This window comes from Otolemur garnettii, unplaced genomic scaffold, assembly GCF_000181295.1.
Source record: "Otolemur garnettii isolate 467f Iridium unplaced genomic scaffold, OtoGar3 scaffold00130, whole genome shotgun sequence".
In the NCBI taxonomy this organism is placed as follows: Eukaryota; Metazoa; Chordata; class Mammalia; order Primates; family Galagidae; genus Otolemur; species Otolemur garnettii.
The window spans coordinates 4,835,792-4,852,452 of NW_003852525.1; the positions used below are offsets into that span (position 1 = coordinate 4,835,792).

The 16,661-nt window shown below is 46.1% G+C and overlaps 1 protein-coding gene and 1 non-coding gene across 2 annotated transcripts in view; one reads left to right on the forward strand and one right to left on the reverse strand.

The window, feature by feature from the left end:
• IGFBP7 (insulin like growth factor binding protein 7) overlaps window positions 1-16,661 on the forward strand; it is a 72,099-nt gene that overhangs the window by 27,422 nt on the left and 28,016 nt on the right. The gene's annotated exons all lie outside the window — the stretch shown is intronic.
• LOC111727912 lies at window positions 16,145-16,247 on the reverse strand. Its single transcript, XR_002775340.1, has one exon. It is a non-coding gene; the product is annotated as a U6 spliceosomal RNA (small nuclear RNA).

Consider the following 16,661-nt stretch of genomic DNA (forward strand, 5'->3'; position numbering starts at 1 on the left):
TGCATCTCGTCCAGCGCTGTTGAAATGTGGGGAATAAAAGGATTTTACTAATAAAGTACAGCAGGATGTGAATTTTAGCATCACAACATGCAGTAAGGCTCCTGCAATTCGCTTTCTTTTTCAAAAAACAAAAATGGAGATTACTAGGCAATGTGAACTTTGCCTGAAGAAGGGATGGTATTTACCAAGACCACAATGAGAAAATACTCTGAGCTGAGCCAGAGAGTTGTGTGCTTCTTTTGTAGACAGAATAAATGATCCCCACTTGCAAGGACCGCAAGGTCATTTTTCTTCCCCGTCCATGGAAGGCATTCATCATCAGTGCTGAACAGGGACACTCGGGACAAAGAGAAACAGGCAACTGCAGCAGGAGGATTGGGAACCCTGTGGACAGGAGCCAGCTCTTCCCAGGTGGCAGGTCCCAAGTTGGCGGGAGGGGTGGTGGAGCTGGTCCTCTCCAGCCCTGTCAACTCTGTTGGGAACTTTCCGTTGTTAGGGAAATCTCCTAGTTATCATCCAGAAGCATTTCTGGAATGGCTGCCTGTGCTCAGGGCTCTGGATTAGCCAGCGCTACAGGGACTCAGTCTGCACTCAACCCAAAGGAACGTGACAGAGCCAATCTTTTTTTAAACCCTCAACACACAAATGAATAGGCAATGCGTATTTATATCACGGGCCCAATAAAGGTAAGATGTTTTGCCAGGCATAGTGGTCCAGACCTATGATCCTAGCACTCTGGGAGGCTGAGGTGGGAGGACTGCCTGAGACCAGCCTGAGCAAGAGCCAGACACGTATGATTTACCTGGAAAACATATCCTGTGGGAATTATTCTGTGGATATATGGTCACTGTTTTGGACTCGCTTTTGCTCAGCATGAAGTTAGATAAGCTGCCTTTTAATCCTTTTATATTTAACCACATTGTTAATATAAAATAAATCAGGGTAGATCATGTGACGTGAAAGGGTGCCTTCCGGAGGTATTTTCTTTCAGTGAATGGAAAGTTCACTAAAGAACTTCACTAAAGGTCAGTAAAGTTCTGTAAATAGGGAGAAAAACATGCTTCTGTCGAGACTCCACTGCAAAGGAAGGCCCACTGTAATGTGTTCTCCCATCTACTCCAAGCAAATACACAATATCCACGAATACACGCCTTATTCAGCTTTGCTTCTTCTGTATAAATCCAGAGCATCTTGGACAATACTTTAATCCTATAGGTCTTCAATAAACCATTTTTCAGTACTAGTGAGACTAGCTGTGTAAAAGAAATGATAATATTAAGTAATAAACAAAAACTCCCTTTGGAATCAATCCATCGTTTGATTGGATTTGATTGAAATTGTAAGATGAAGGGGATATCTCTGACAACCCTTGGGGGTTGCTCATGTACACATGGCTGCATTTTAAGGAAGTCTGTTTATTGTTGGACATCTGTAACTGCAGATACATGTCAGTACCTTGACCTTAAATATGTAATGATCTTCTGAGCTTAATTCTTCCCTGTGCAGTAACTAAAGTGAAGACTGCTCATTCCCTGACATGCCATCCCATCAGATGTAGAAGGTATTGAACAGGCTTCTCCCCACCCCAGGCTTCTCTTCTTGAGCTGAGCACCCACATCACCTTCTGTGTTAGTTTTCAGACCCATACCGGCCTTTAATGTCTCATTTCTATTCTTAACCTCTTGAGCAGGACCCCATGGTCCTGCTGGTCATATCAGTACAGAGCATACTGAAGCCAAGGGCTCACACCAGGCTGACCAGGATGACTGGCTTCATAGCTTCTTAGCCTCAATGATGTCAGAGAGACGCCAGGGTTAAATAATGGAGGTGGAGTGACAAATGGGAGCCAAGGGAAAAACATCTGCTGTGGACTGAACACATCCTCCCTAAATTCCTGCCATTGGAGAATTAATTCTCTGAGCTACAGTATTAGGAAGTACAGCCATAGAGAAGTGATTAGTTCACAAGGGTGGGGCCCTCAAGAGTGGGATTAGTGCCCTTATAAAAAGAAGAGAAATCATCTCTCTCTCTGCAACAAGTGAGGACACAGCAAGAAGGTAGCTGTCTATAAGCCAAGAAGTGGGCCCTCACCAGCACCTGATCCTGATCTTGGACTTCCCATCCTCCAGAGCTGCAAGAAACAAGTTTCAGTTGATTAAGCCGCCCATGCCTAATATTTCTTACAGCAGCCTGGGCTGATTGCAATAAGATTCTTGGTATTCAAGAGTTCTATATAATATTCCTAACTTCTCACAAGTTCTAAAAATAAAGAAGTGTTCCATCTTTTCAAGATAGGGCCCCTCTGTAGCTATGTATGTGATACATCCATGTTACAAATAGACAAGGATGAGTGGGAGGGAGACATTGAAGGTCAGACATTGAGATTTTCAGGTGGCTTTATTTTGCTTTACCTTCTACTTTACTCTGCCCTGTGTCCACCCTTTTCTTCAGATGTGAAAATTATTTGGACTTTATTTTTCTACTTGTCCAATTCTTTTAAGCTTTTTCAGCTGCTGTGCTGACCTGTTGTTGTCCTCAGAGGCATTTGGTTATTTTTTAAAAATGTTTCTTGCTTCACTGAAGCTTAGTGTGCTTTTTATGGTTTTATGGTTACCTTGCAGGAATCTCATTAGAAAAGCACTTTAATATATTGCTTGGCAACCAGACATCTGACAATGTTCTAGTTCATTAGTTAGGAAACCTCCCCAGGCTTAGAGGAACGGACATTCTTCTGTGAATGGGGAAGCTTTGCTCAGCCCTGCAGGGCCAGGTTTATTTTAACGCATTCTAGTGGAGGAGAAGGTATCTTAAACCTGGCAAAATAAAAATAACACTGATTAAGAAAACAATGAAATGTTCTTGAAAAAGACATTCACTCCAGCTCATATTATTCTACGGTATCTCTGGGGTCCTTTTAAGACAGAGCTCGTGTTAGAAAACGGGCCTCCTCTAGTGAGCAAGAGGCTAGTTCAGCGGATCACAGATTGCACTAAAATGACCCTAATGAGGACAGACTTTTCAAAGCTGTATTCACTTTACCATGAATAAATGGATTCAAGTCTTATTTGTGGGTTTTTAATTTGCAGCTTTGAATTCGCAAACCATCAAATTCCTTCAAAGCCCTGGTGTGCAGAGAAGGCTCTGAGTAATCGGATTGCCTGGTTTTGAAGGAAGATGCCCTCCAGCAAAGCACCAGGCTCTGAAATGTGATCAGTCAAGGGTCCGACGGGCACAGCCCCCCCCCACACACACACACACACAGACTGTTTTCTTGTTGCATTCCAACCAGATTTACTAACGTCTATAAAACACAACTCTACCCTGAGGTAATCTAGTGCATTCAAAGTAAGTAATGCTGTATTGTTTTAACACGGATTATGCCAGCTGAAGTCCTATTTAAATTCCTGAAGCATGAGGGACCTTGGGTGCTGGTGGCTGTTTTTCATGGGGGAGCTGTATCTCTTCTCTTTTAATTGAGGGACTTAAAAGAAGCAAGCTATCTCAAAAGGTCTTTTAAAAGAGCTCAGTCCAAGGACCTGGTTGTCTGTTAGAAATACATAGATAAGAATGAAAAGTAGAAAGAGCTTGGTTATTGGAATGGCATAAATAGAACAGAGGCAAGGGGTGCTGTAAAGAAGGGTCTTCCTCCAACTTTAAGAGCTAGAGGGAGGGCAGGGAAGGGTTGGACGGAGCAGATTATGGCCCTGGACTCAGGCTGCAGGGGAGACGTGAGTGCTGTGGGGAGATGGGAAATGCATGAGGCCTGGTGCTTTGGAGCTGGCCGAAGTGGGAAGCAGAATCAGATGCCGCATGGGGCTTCTTTTTCCTTTTTAACATCTTTGGAAGCAGGTGGGAGAGAGAAAGGGAAGACAGGGCAGAAACAATCCACTGGTTTTTCCTGGGTTGGAGATGCTCTTTCCAAAGAGGAAACTGGGCCTGGCGAGTTGGAGACTTGCTTATTCTTGCTGGTAGTGGCCAGGTGGGCTGCTGGCCCTGGCTGAGTCATGGTGTCCTCCTGTCCTGCCCCACTCTTTCTCCTGCCCCTCCCCTTTTCCTCCCCTTGGTGCAATCGTGACCATAGGGATCAGCTCCACAGAGCTGTGCTGAAGGTCAAATAAGAGAACACACTTTACAAAGTTCTCCACCAATGGGGTGGGGGTGGGGGGGTTATGGAGGTGGCCATGGTGGTGACAGTGCTTATGCCCTGGCTGGTTACTGTGCATCTGTAGAAGCTTAGGGAGCTGCCCTAAGGCCCATCCTACTCTGGCCTCAGGAGCCAGAGATCTGGAGCAATTCTGAGGCATTCCTTATAACCAGCTTCCTTTTCCCAAGCGGGGTGCCTAATTCTTAGGGAAAAAATCTGTTCAAGAAAAGCCCTCCTGGGTGGCGCCTATGACTCAGTAGGTAGGGTGCCAGCCCCATATACCAAGGGTGGTGGGTTGGAACCTGGCCCCAGCCAAACTGCAAAAAAAAAAAAAAATGTCTGGGCGTTGTGGCGGGCGCCTGTGGTCCCGCAAGAGAATCGCCTAGGCCCAGGAGTTGGAGATTGCTGTGAGCTGTGACACCACGGCCGTCTACCGAGGGCAATAAAGTGAGGCTCTGTCTCGAAAAGAAAAGCTCTCCTAAGCAGACTCAGAGTTTTGAAAGTTCATGTGGACCTGCCTTTTTGAGTGTCCTGCTGCCCCCCAGGGCCAAGCCTGCCATGGCAAGACCAGTATGTCCCCCTTAGGCTGAGCTGACACTGACAGAGGCTAGGCCCTTCTGCTGCACTGAGTGCTGGGGGGCCTGATGGCCCATTGTGTGCCATTAGAGGACCCCCCACCCACGCAGTGACCACCCAGGGAAAAATAAAGGGAGGTCGTCTTTCTTGTGTATTGCAACGTGGCCAGTGTTGGAGGGCCAGGGCCGCTTAGGCTAAGCCTAAGTGGTCAGGAGCCAGCTGCATTTGTCAGACTGAAAGGGAACGTTTGTGTGTCATTACAGACGGAGGAAAGAGCTAGACACGCCAGGTGTGAAAGCCCCAAGTGGTGGGGGTGGGGATGGGGGTGGGGGCTGATCCTTCTAACACATGCAGAACTCTCCTGATTGGCGGAGGTGTATGTGTCTTCAAGGGCAGCACTGACAGCATGAAACAGACTGATGAACCAGAAGGGGCTTTCCAAAGGCTGTTGAAGATTCTATTTATTTATTTATTTATTTATTTATTTTTGGAGACAGAGACTTAATTTGTTGCCCTCAGTAGAGTGTGCTATGGCATCATCGCTCACAGCAACCTCAAACTCTTGGCCTTAAGCAATTCTCTTGCCTCAGCCTCCCAAGTAGCTGGGACTACAGGCACCCATCACACCACAACACCCAGCTACTTTTACAGACAGGTCTCACTTTTGCTCAAGCTGGTCTTGAACCCGTGAGCTCAGGCAATCCACCCACCTCAGCCTCCCAAGTGCCAGGATTATAGGCGTGAGCCACCTCGCCTAGCCATGAATGGACCTTTTTAATTAGAAGTTGTATTGCAATAAATTACATAATGCATCGCAATGTGTGTGTTGTACCATTCAATGCTGATAACAAGATTGATCACAATTTTTTTTTAAGATTTATCAAGCTTAATCAGTCAGAAGAACACCCTGGTGCATGCTGGTCATCTATCCTCCCACCAGTTCACAAGCTGGTTTGAGCTGTCATAGACATTTGGAAGAGAAAACAAAGGTCTCTTTATAAGCTTTTGGTTTTGCATTTTGCGTGTTTGATTTGAGAAAGCTCATGGTTCCTGCCGGCAGGAAGAGACTGAGAATATTCCATCATTATAAACGTGGCCTGGGGCATCTACCTCATTTAACTAGAGGATGATGCGGAGGACTGATGTGGGGACTGACTTCTTCCTCCCACAAACTCATCTTTTTAACTGGTTTGCACTTTTTTTTCTGTCCCCAGAGGAATTGGTTACATGTGATTTTCGGCAGGAAATGTACTTTTTCTTTGGATTTGTTGACCCTAATGGAAATGCACAGACACACAGAATCTGTGTTAAAAGAATAGGAAACGAGACTTTTTTTTTTAAGTTGGGACGTGAGAGGGTAGGAGAGACGGCACAGAAACAGCTCCGTCTAACATTGTGTATCTCTTTGGGTTTTTATTTAAACCAGCCTCTTCTTTATAAAATTACTTTCTCTCTCTGTCTCTCTCTCTCTCTCTTTTTGAGACAGAATCTCACTCTGTTGCCCTGGGTAGAGTGCTGTGGCATCACAGCTCACAGCAACCTCAAACTCCTAGGCCCAAGCAATCCTCCTGCCTCAGCCTCCTGAGTAGCTGGGACTACAGGCACCTGCCACAGTGCTGGTTAGTTTTTCTATTTTTAGTAGAGATGGGACCTTGCTCTTGCTCAGGCTGGTCTTAAACTCCTGAGCTCAAGTAATGTACCAACCTTTGCCTCCCAGAGTGCTAGGATGACAGGTATGAGCCACCACACCTGGCCTAAAATTACTTTCTTAATAAGACAACATTATACATTACAACATTATGGGTCCAGTCAACATTTTAAGGGAAAAATGGCCCCATTCTGGGAGAACTTCTAGAAGAAAGAGGGAAAGAGTGGCCCAAGATTCCCAAGGAAACACAAAGAGAACTGGTGCTGACCCAAATACCTTCCATTTTGCTTCGTTGTGAGGAATCTTAATCACCTAGAAAGAGAGAAATCTCAGTAACTGGAAGGTCCCGTGGTGGCCCGACATGTGTCTCCTGCCTGGCTTCTCTCTGCTTCTCTGCTGTCTTTCTCCCCTGCCCCCTCCAGCCCCCAATGGCCAGACAAGCAGTCAAGCTTCCCAGCCACGCTGAGTCTCTTTACCCAGCAATTCAGCAGTGTCTTGGTGAGATTCTGTCTTGAAGGCACGCTGAGAGAGGACATGGCAGGGTCCTGACTCCTGGAAACGCCATCCAGGGAGGCCTGGGGGTGAAGGCCTGATGGAGCCCGCCCACTGGTCTGGTTTCCCCACTCAGAGTGTTTCTCCAGTCCTGGCCCAAAAGGCTTCCTGGTAGCGGTGTGATTTCTCTGATGACCTTCAGAAGGAGCCTGCCTCCAAAAAGTAGTCATGGAAAGCTTCAGAACTTGCTTTTAATGTATGAAAGTATTCAGTTGAGGAGAGAGACTGCAGAGGAGGCCTGCCTGGGTTGGCAGTGCCCTGGAGAGACTGAGCGCATGTTCTAGATTGAAACTGTATGTATCCATTTCTCTTTGTATATCCAGAGTTTCACTTCCCTCAGTGCCTGCAGCTAATCCACATCCCCCTGTGGTGGTTTACTACCTGACACTGTAATCAGGAGCATGCACTGTGACAGTGAAGGCTTCCCATGTCATCCCCAGCTTTTAGTACTTTGCTCCTCCTTTCCGTGGAAAGTGTACGACAGTGTGTGTTTGCGCCTCATCTTTTATCCCGATCATGTGCTACAGAATAGTATCTCAGTCTTCTGTATTTTTTCTGCCACTCTTGATGTGTCCTGTGGCCCTCCTGTCTATGTATTAGCTCACGCTTAGCTCAGGCTCCACTGGCCTCTGTTTTGCCCTTTTCCCTTGGGTGTTGTGTCTACACATCTTTGGTGCAGGGAGAATTAGATACCAGGTTTTCCCCAAAATAAGACCTACCCCAAAATAAGCCCTAGCAGGATTTCTATGCATTTGTTAAATATAAGCCCTACCCCAATAATAAGACCTAGTGATGGGGGTGGATATGCAGATTTGTGAAAAATTTCATAATTCATAATGAAAATTTTCATAATTATGGAAATTATGAAATTATGCTGATCAAAAAAAAGTGAAACAAAGAATATATTTGCTGTGCTTTGAACTTGTTCTGAAAATAATTTCACTAATGATCTTTAAAAATGTTTTGAGAAATACCTAAGATCTTCTCATAGCACACGGGTTTAAAATTGCTGGTCTAAAACTTAATAACCTAAAACAAATTTTATTATCTTATAAATAATCAAAAAAATAAAAAACATCATAAAATTTTTGTGGGTAAAAAAATTGGGAATAGCTTAGCTTTGGAATTCTGGCTCGAGGTGGAACTCATGAAGCTCTTGAGGCTGTAGGAAAGACAGCAACAGGACTGTGGTCTGAGTCCAGCAGACTCACTGGCTTGGCTGTTATCCCGAGAACGTGCAGTCGCACCTCCTTGCTCTGTGCTGATTGAGCATCCTAACAACATGGCAGCTGGCTGCTCCCAGAGCAAGTGACCTAAGAAAAAGTTTAAGCAGGAAGCTGCAGTGCTTTTTAGGATCTAGTCTCAGTAGTCACACCTCCTGTCTCCCGCCACATTTTGTTCAAGCAAGTCACTAGAACATCAGTAAGTCTAGCTCCACTCAAGAGGAGTAGGACCAAGCTCTACCTGAAAAGGGGGAGTTGGGTGAGGGGATGGGGCTTCTGTGCAGCAGAAAGGTGAACAGGACCTGGGCTAGATACTCTAGTGAGTGGGGGACAGAGAGAGAGAGAGAGAGACTGCAGTGTCAACACAAACGCACACCTGTAGGGGGTGCGTGGGCTGGGAGCCAGGGACAATAGGCCAGCCAACAGTGAGAGTCATCTGGCAGCCCACTGTGAGTAGAGAAATGGGAAGGGAGTAAGTTGTCACTGGACAGTGTGTCAGATTTGAGGCGAGGGGCCCTACCAGAGAAGGGATGCAGATGTGGAAAGTGGCTTTGACCAAGGCACAAGGCTGGAAGCCCCAGCCCCAGCCCAGCCCAAGAGCTTGGAAATCCTGGACAAAGCGCTTTATAGCTATTTATAGCTAAGATTTGTATCTTAGCTGTTTGCCACTGAACAGAACAGTGCCCCAAGGCTCGGCAAAGAGGCTCCTTTGGTCCAGCAGGGAGCTGGCTCGGAACCCAGTGGGAGGAGAGGGACATCTTGGTGGTGACATCTTGGCGGCCAGCTGCTGGAGCTGCCCCTCGGCTCTTGGCGTTTTCCATTCTCCACACTGTAAGAGGAAGCCCTTTTCTCTTCTCATTGTGGAGTTAGATTCCAGGGATGGCATCTGTGCTTTCTCCAGAGCCCCTTTCCAAAGCCAAACTCTTGTTTGCTTCTTCCGTTGCACTCCTCGCCTCCGTAGACTGAGTTTATTTGTCTGGATGGATGAATCAGTGGCCCAAACTCATCTCCTTTGCTCCAGCCCTCTTGGCAGAGAACGCAGGAAGACAGGAAGATAGGCTTTGCTTCTGTGTGTGTTTGGGGAGGGTTTTTATGTCTTTGTTTTTCTGTCTCAGCCACAGCCCGTGGGCGAGCTGGCACCTGGGAGCCTCCCTGCGTGGGCTGAGGTCACATGGAGGGGGGAGCTCTCCCCAGGACCGTCTGTGCTGTTCCCAAATTCCAGAACAGGCTGCAGATTTCCAAATCCAAGACCCAAGAGAATTTGGGGAATTACGTTCCTGGAACCTTCCCTATCTTCTTAGTCCATGTTTCATTCGTGCAAATTGAAAGGATTCCCAGGACTAAAGCGTCTGCGGACCATCTGCCTGGGAAATGGGGCTGTGGAGCTTAAGGGTTTCCTCAGCGCCTTTCTGCTCTCTCAGCCTCACACTGTTGAAATGGTGGCCAGCGATTGAGCACAGAGCACGCTCTCGCTGTGTTATTAATTAAGGGCAAGATGAATTCATAGAACTCTGATTCCTTTTCTGCCATCATCTAGGAATGAGCTTAGGCAAATACTTAACCCCCAAGGCCTCTTCTATGCGATTTGGACAAGATGCAGCTCAGAACCCATCCGCTCTGCAGTTCATGGGTTGTACAATAATTTAGGAATATGAAAATATTAATGGGGAAGAATGTATTTTCCACAAGAGGGAAGTCTCCGCACTCTCTCTCCTCACCCACCGCACGGGAGCCTGTCCCTGAGGGAGAGCTTCCCTCTACATTATGGAATCAGCACTTTTTCTTTGCTGTTGGTAAACATACTTCTGTTGATGTTTTTCACTTAAATCCCCATTTAAATATTTTAACATCATCTTTGTATAACTGGAGCTTGTGCTTTGCCGGTTGTTTTTTTGTGTGTGTGTGTTTTTAAAGAGTCTTACTCACCCTGGGTAGAGTGCCATGGCATCAGCCGAGCTCACAGCAATCTCCAACTCCTGGGTTCAAGTGATCATCCTGGATAGGGCCTGTAGCTCAAGCGGCTAAGGCGCCAGCCACATACATCAGAGCTGATGGGTTCGAATCCAGCCTGGGCCTGCCAAACAGCAATGACAACTACAACCAAAAAAAATAGCCAGGCATTGTGGCAGGTGCCTGTAATCCCAGCTACTTGGGAGACTGAGGCAAGAGAATCGCTTGAGCCCAAGAGTTTGAGATTACTGTGAGCTGTGACATCACAGCACTCTACCCAGGGCAACAGCTTGAGGCTCTGTCTCAAAAAAAAAAAAAAAAATGATCATCGTGCCTCAGTTTCCTCAGTCTAGAGACAACAGGTACCCACCAGGATGCCCAACTAATTTTTCTATTTTTAGTAGAGACAGGATCTAGCTCTTGCTCAAGCTGGTCTTGAACTCCTGAGCTCAAGGGATCCTCCTTCCTCGACCTCCCAGAGTGTTAGAATTATAGGCATGAGCCACAGCACCCCGCCAGCTTGTTTCTTTTAAATCCCTCTTTTGCAATCTAATTTTATTGCTTGTCAACTGAGAATTGCATTTCTGCACTTTTAAATAGTTGCCCCAAACTTTACACTGGTTTCTCCTACTAAAAAATCTGACCAATGACCCCGGATTTTTAACTCTTATAAATTGACTACTAAAGAAATATTTTGCTACAGAGCCAGTCTTTATCTTTTGTCTCCTGGGTTTTAGCCTTTAAAATGGGGGTACTCCTTTTTTATAGATTTTAAACATAGGATCTGTGTGAGCGTAAGTATAAAAATGTGGAATCAGCAGCTCTAGTCGTTTTATGCTCTGGTTGAGTGGCTGAGTCAGGACCATAAAAAGGGCATACTTAAACATTGACCTATTTGTACCTACGAACGGCTGAGGATCGGTTTTTGGATAGGTCACAGTATCAAAATTTCTGCACTTTAACCTTTTCTAAATGCTAAAATGTGTCCATATCTGAACCCTAGGGGAGAAATAGTCATATTTAGCAATGTCCGGCCTAGTCCAGAGCCCCCAGGTCTTTCTAATAATTAACAACAAAGAAAGCCAGTCTCTTCCAAGGGTCCTGAACCCTTGCTGCTTTAACTTCACATGAAAATAGGAAGCCTGGTGTGTATTTTGGTAGAGGCTTTAGTTCACTCAACTACTCAACACCTTGCTATCAGTGCTAAGCTTCGAGTCACTGAATAAAACAAGAGATCCTTGTCAGCATTGAGCTCACAGTCTAATGAGGTGTGCTGACAGCTCTAATGCGTTGTGAAAATACTGTAAGGGGTGCGGCACCTGTGGCTCAAAGAAGTAGGGCACAGGTCCCATATGCCGGAGGTGGCGGGTTCAAACCCAGCCCTGGCCAAAAAAAAAAAAAAGAAAGAAAAAATACTGTAAGGGCCAATCAAGAGACCATATGAGAATCAAGAAGGAGGGTGGGGATGATGGCTCATGCCTATAATCCTAGCACTCTGGGAGGCCAAGGAGAGAGGATCACTAGAGGCCAAGAGTTTGAGGGCAAGAGTGAGACCTCATCTCTCTAAAAAATTTAAAAAACTAGCTGGGCAAAGTGGCTCCCACCTGTAGTCCCAGCTACTTGGGAAGCTAAGGCAGGAGGGCCGTTTGAGCCCAGGAGTTTGAAGTTGCAATGAACTTTGATGATGCCACCACACTCTAGCCTGGGTGACAGAGCAAAACCCTGTCTAACAAAATAAATAAATGAAATAACCAAGAAGGAAGCCCCTACACTAAAGGGGGGCGAGGAGAGGAATAAGGAGTGGAGGAGGGCGGGGAAGGGTCAAAGGAGGCTTGTCACGTAAAAGGTGAGTTGACTCAGTGAGCTCTAAGGGATGTCTAATCATCAACCAGGCGCCTAATCAGGAGTGGGAAATGGAATGTTCTGGAAAAAGGGATGGCTTGTGCAAATGTTAGGATTTAGGGAAAGCGGGACACCCTCGAAGAGCTGTGGGGAATTCATCAAGGCTCGAGCTCAGAGATTAGGACGGTGTGTCAAGAAAGCAGGCCGCAAAGATATGCGGGCCAGATCTCTTTCTTCTGGGTTTTATAGTTTAGTAAATACATCCATTCAGGACCTTTTCCACTTTCTGGTAGTTTCTCTCAAGATGAGGGTGAAAATCTAAAACATATGTAATCCCAGAGAGAAAACATGTTCACTAATGGAAGGATTGCTGGAATCTGCCCAGGTGTGTTTATGAAATGTTAACACTGCAGCCTGAGCAAGAACAAGACCCTTCTCTACTAAAAAAATAGAAAAAGCTGGGCACAGTGGCTCACGCCTGTAATCCCAACACTCTGAGAGGCTGAGGCGAGTGGATTGCCTGGCTCAGGAGTTAGAGACCAGCCCCAGCCAGAGCGAGACCCCGTCTCTACTAAAAATTGAAAAAAACTAGCTGGGCCGGCTCGGCGCCTGTGGCTCAAGTGGCTAAGGCGCCAGCCACATACACCTAAGGTGGTGGGTTCGAATCCCCAGCCCGGGCCCACCAAACAACAATGATGGCTGCAACCAAAAAATGGCTGGGCGTTGTGGCGGGCGCCTGTAGTCCCAGCTACTTGGGAGGCTGAGGCAGGAGACTCGCTTGAGCCCAGAAGTTGGAGGTTGCTGTGAGCTGTGATGCCACAGCACTCTACCCAGGGGAATAGCTTGAGGCTCCGTCTAAAAAAAAAAAAAAGACTAGCTGGGCCTTGTGGCAGGCACCTATAGTCCCAGCTTCTTAGGAGGCTGAGGCAAGAGGCTCAGTTGAGCCAAAGAGTTTGAGGTTGCTGTGAGCTAGGATGCTACGGCACTCTACCCAAGGCAGCAAAGTGAGACTGTCTCAAAAAAAAAAAAATCAGTCAAAATAAATAAAGTGAATTTTAAAACTAGAAAAACTAGCTGGGCATGGTGGCAGGCACCTGTAGTCCCAGCTGCTCAAGGGGCTGAGGCAGAAGGATCACCTGAGCCCAGGGGGTTGAAGTTTCTGTGAGCTAAGGCGCCACAGCACTCTAGCCTGGGGCAACACACACTGTCTCAAAAAACGAAACAGTAAAGTGTTAACATTGCTTCTTAACGTTGTCATAGGATTCCTGCCACAGCGGATAATCCCTGTGTATACAGAGTCTTTGTAATGATTTGCAGGATAAAACACCAAGAACATTCTCAGGTACTGACTTTCATGTTGAACTAACTTGAAAACATTAAAACCCAATCCAAAGGGCTGGCGTTCCCAGGCTGTACTATTTTAAGACGGGAATGGACACTAGCCCCTTGGCTACGATAGAGTTAACATCTGCCCAGCATTCCGTGAGAGGAGGAGGCTCCTCACAGATTTGGGGTGCGAGCCCAAACTGCATACTCAGGACCAGTCAGATAACACCACAGAAACGTTTGAGGCCTGTGTATGAAATGGTAAGCCGTGACCCCTGTTTACGATGCCAGCTTTTCTCCAGAATATGCTGAGGCTTCTCTCCATTGCAGTAACTTGTAGACAGCTAATCCATGTAGTGTAACACTGGAAATCCTCTGTGCTCTAGGCCTCTAGTTCTCAAGATTCCATTTCCTCCTTGCCTTTACCCTCCAGTACAGCACAATGAAACAGAGCACCTCGGCCGTACTGAGTTATGGAGGGAGGTGCCGCAGTTGCACGGGAAAAGTGGTGGGTTTGCAGCCAGAGAACTAGATTCGTGTCCGGGCCACACCACTCCCAGGCTGTGACCTCGGACAAGATGCTTAACTTCACTGAATCTCAGTTTCTTTTATTGTTGGGGATTCATTGAGGGTACAAGAAACCAGGTTACACTGATTGCATCTGTTAGGTAAAGTCCCTCTTACAATCATGTCTTGCCCCCAAAAGGTGTGACACACACCACGACCCCGCCCCCTCCCTCCTTCCCTCTCTCTGCTCTTCCTTTCTCCACCCCTCCCTCCTTCTTTTCGTCTCTTTTCTTCCCTCCCCCACCCCCCACTGTGTCATTAATTGTCATTAATTGTCCTCATATCAAAATTGAGTACACAGGATTCAAGCTTCTCCATTCTTATGATGCTTTACTAAGAAGAATGTGTTCCACTTCCATCCAGGTTAACACAAAGGCTGTAAAGTCTCCATCTTTTTTAATGGCTGAATAGCATTCCAAGGTGTACATATACCACAGCTTGTTAATCCATTCCTGAGTTGGGGGGCATTTAGGCTGTTTCCACATTTTGGCAATTGTAAATTGACTTGCAATAAACAGCCTAGTGCAAATGTCCTTATGAGAAAAGGATTTTTTTTCCTTCTGGGTAGATGCCCAGTAATGGGATTGCAGGATCAAATGGGAGGTCTAGCTTGAGTTCTTTGAGGGTTCTCCATACTTCCTTCCAAAAGGTTGTATTAGTTTGCAGTCCCACCAGCAGTGTAAAAGTGTCCCCTTCTCTCCACATCCACGCCAGCATCTGCAGTTTTAAGATTTTGTGATGTGGGCCCTTCTCGCTGGGGTTAGATGGTGTCTCAGGGTGGTTTTGATTTGCATTTCTCTAATAATTAGGGGTGATGACCATTTTTTCATATGTTTGTTAGCCATTCATCTGTCTTCTTTAGAGAAGTGACCCTCAGTTTCTTTATGTATGGAAGGACTAGCTTAGATCAGAAGCCTGTTGGGGTCCAGGCACAGTGGCTCACGCCTGTAATCCTACCACTCAGGGAGGCTGAGGTGAGTGGATTGCTTGAGCTCACAAGTTCAAGACCAGCCTGAGCAAAAAACAAGACCCCCATCTCTACTTAAAAAGAAATAGAAAAACTGAGGCAAGAGGATCGCTTGAGATGGAGGTTGCTGTGAGCTGTGACGCCACAGTGCTCTACCCAGAGCAACAGCTTGAAACTCTGTCTCAAAAATAAATAAATAAATAAATAAGCTAATTGGGAAAATCAAAATGCATCCTGGGCATAAGAGCTATCTGTGAAGGAGAAGCCCAACACCAGTAAAAAGTACAGTAGCACCCCCCACCCTAATCCACAGTTTCGCTTTTCTTGGTTTCAGTTAACCTGAGGTCAATCGTGGTCTAAAACTATTAAGTGGGAAAGTTTAGAAGTAACAATTCATAAGTTTGAAATTGCACGCTCTTGTGAGAACCATCGAGAAGTGTCAAGCCGTCTGACTTCACTCAGCCCAGCACGTGAACCATCCCTGTGTGCGGGGTGTCCACACTATAAACGCAAACTGTCCATTAGTCACTCGGTATCCGTCTTGGTTATCAGGAGGTGTCACCGTGCTGTCTTCAAGTAACTCTTCATAATGGCCCCACAGTGCCACAGTAGTGACACTGGCGTATTGCTATAATAGTTATACTTTATTATTAGTTATTATTGTTACTCTCTTACTATTCCTAAGTTACTTTATCAGAAGTGACATATAAGAAAAAACATCCTATAAATTGTATAGAGTTGGTTGAGCATAGTGGCTCCCACCTGTGATCATAGCACTTCGGGAGGCTAAGGAACAGGAAGATAACTTGAGGTCAGGAGCTTGAGATTAGCCTGAGCAAGAGCGAGGCCCCATCTCCACAAAAAAATTAAAAAATTAGCCAGGTGTAGTGGTAGACACCTGTGGTCATGGCGGTTCAGAAGGCTGAGGTAGAACAATTGCTTGAGCCCGGGAGTTGGGTGTTGCTGTGAGCTATGATGATGCCACTGCACTCTAGCCCTGGGGACAGACACAGAAACCTTGTTTTTAAAAAAAAGAAAAGAAAAGAAAGAAAGAGTATGGAGTTGAATGCTCTCTGAGGCTTCAGGCATCCACTAGGGGTCTTGGAAAGTATCCTTCATGGGTGAGGGAGGACTATTGCATTACTGTTTTTCCTGCAAAGGACACACACATCTTTGTTTTTCTTTTGTTTTGTTTTGCAACAGAGTCTCCCTCTTGCACCCTGGGTAGAGTGCTGTGGCATCATAGCTCACAGCAACCTCAAACTCTTGGGTTCAAGCAGTCCTCCTGCCTCAGCCCCCTGAGTAGCTGGGACTACAGGCACCTGCACCACACCCAGCTAATTTTTTTTTTTTTAATGGAACACATCACAAATTTGTGTATCATTTTGCCCAGGGGCCATGCTAATCTGTGTGTCATTCCAATTTTAGCATATGTGCTGCCCAAGCAAGCACAGCTAATTTTTTTTTTTTAGTAGAGACAGGTCTCACTCTTTCTTGGGCTGGTCTCTAACTCCTGAGCTCAGGTGATCCACCCACCTCAACCTCCCAGAGTTGTTAGTATTATAAGCGTGAGCCACTCTGCCCAGCCTCTCCCACATCTTGGAATATGCTGATCCCCTGGCCTGAAATGTTCTTATTTACCCCCACCCACCATCTTTAACCTTAGGAAGGCCTTTTCCTCTTCCTTGAATTCAGTTCTAGCGTATTCAGTAAGAATATGTTTTATATTTGCATTTCTATTATGGGGCCACTTTTATTTTATTTTATTTTATTTTGAGACAGAGCCTCAAGCTATCCCCCTGGGTAGAGTGCCATGGCATCACAGCTCACAGCAACCTCCAACTCCCGGGCTCAAGCGAGTCTCCT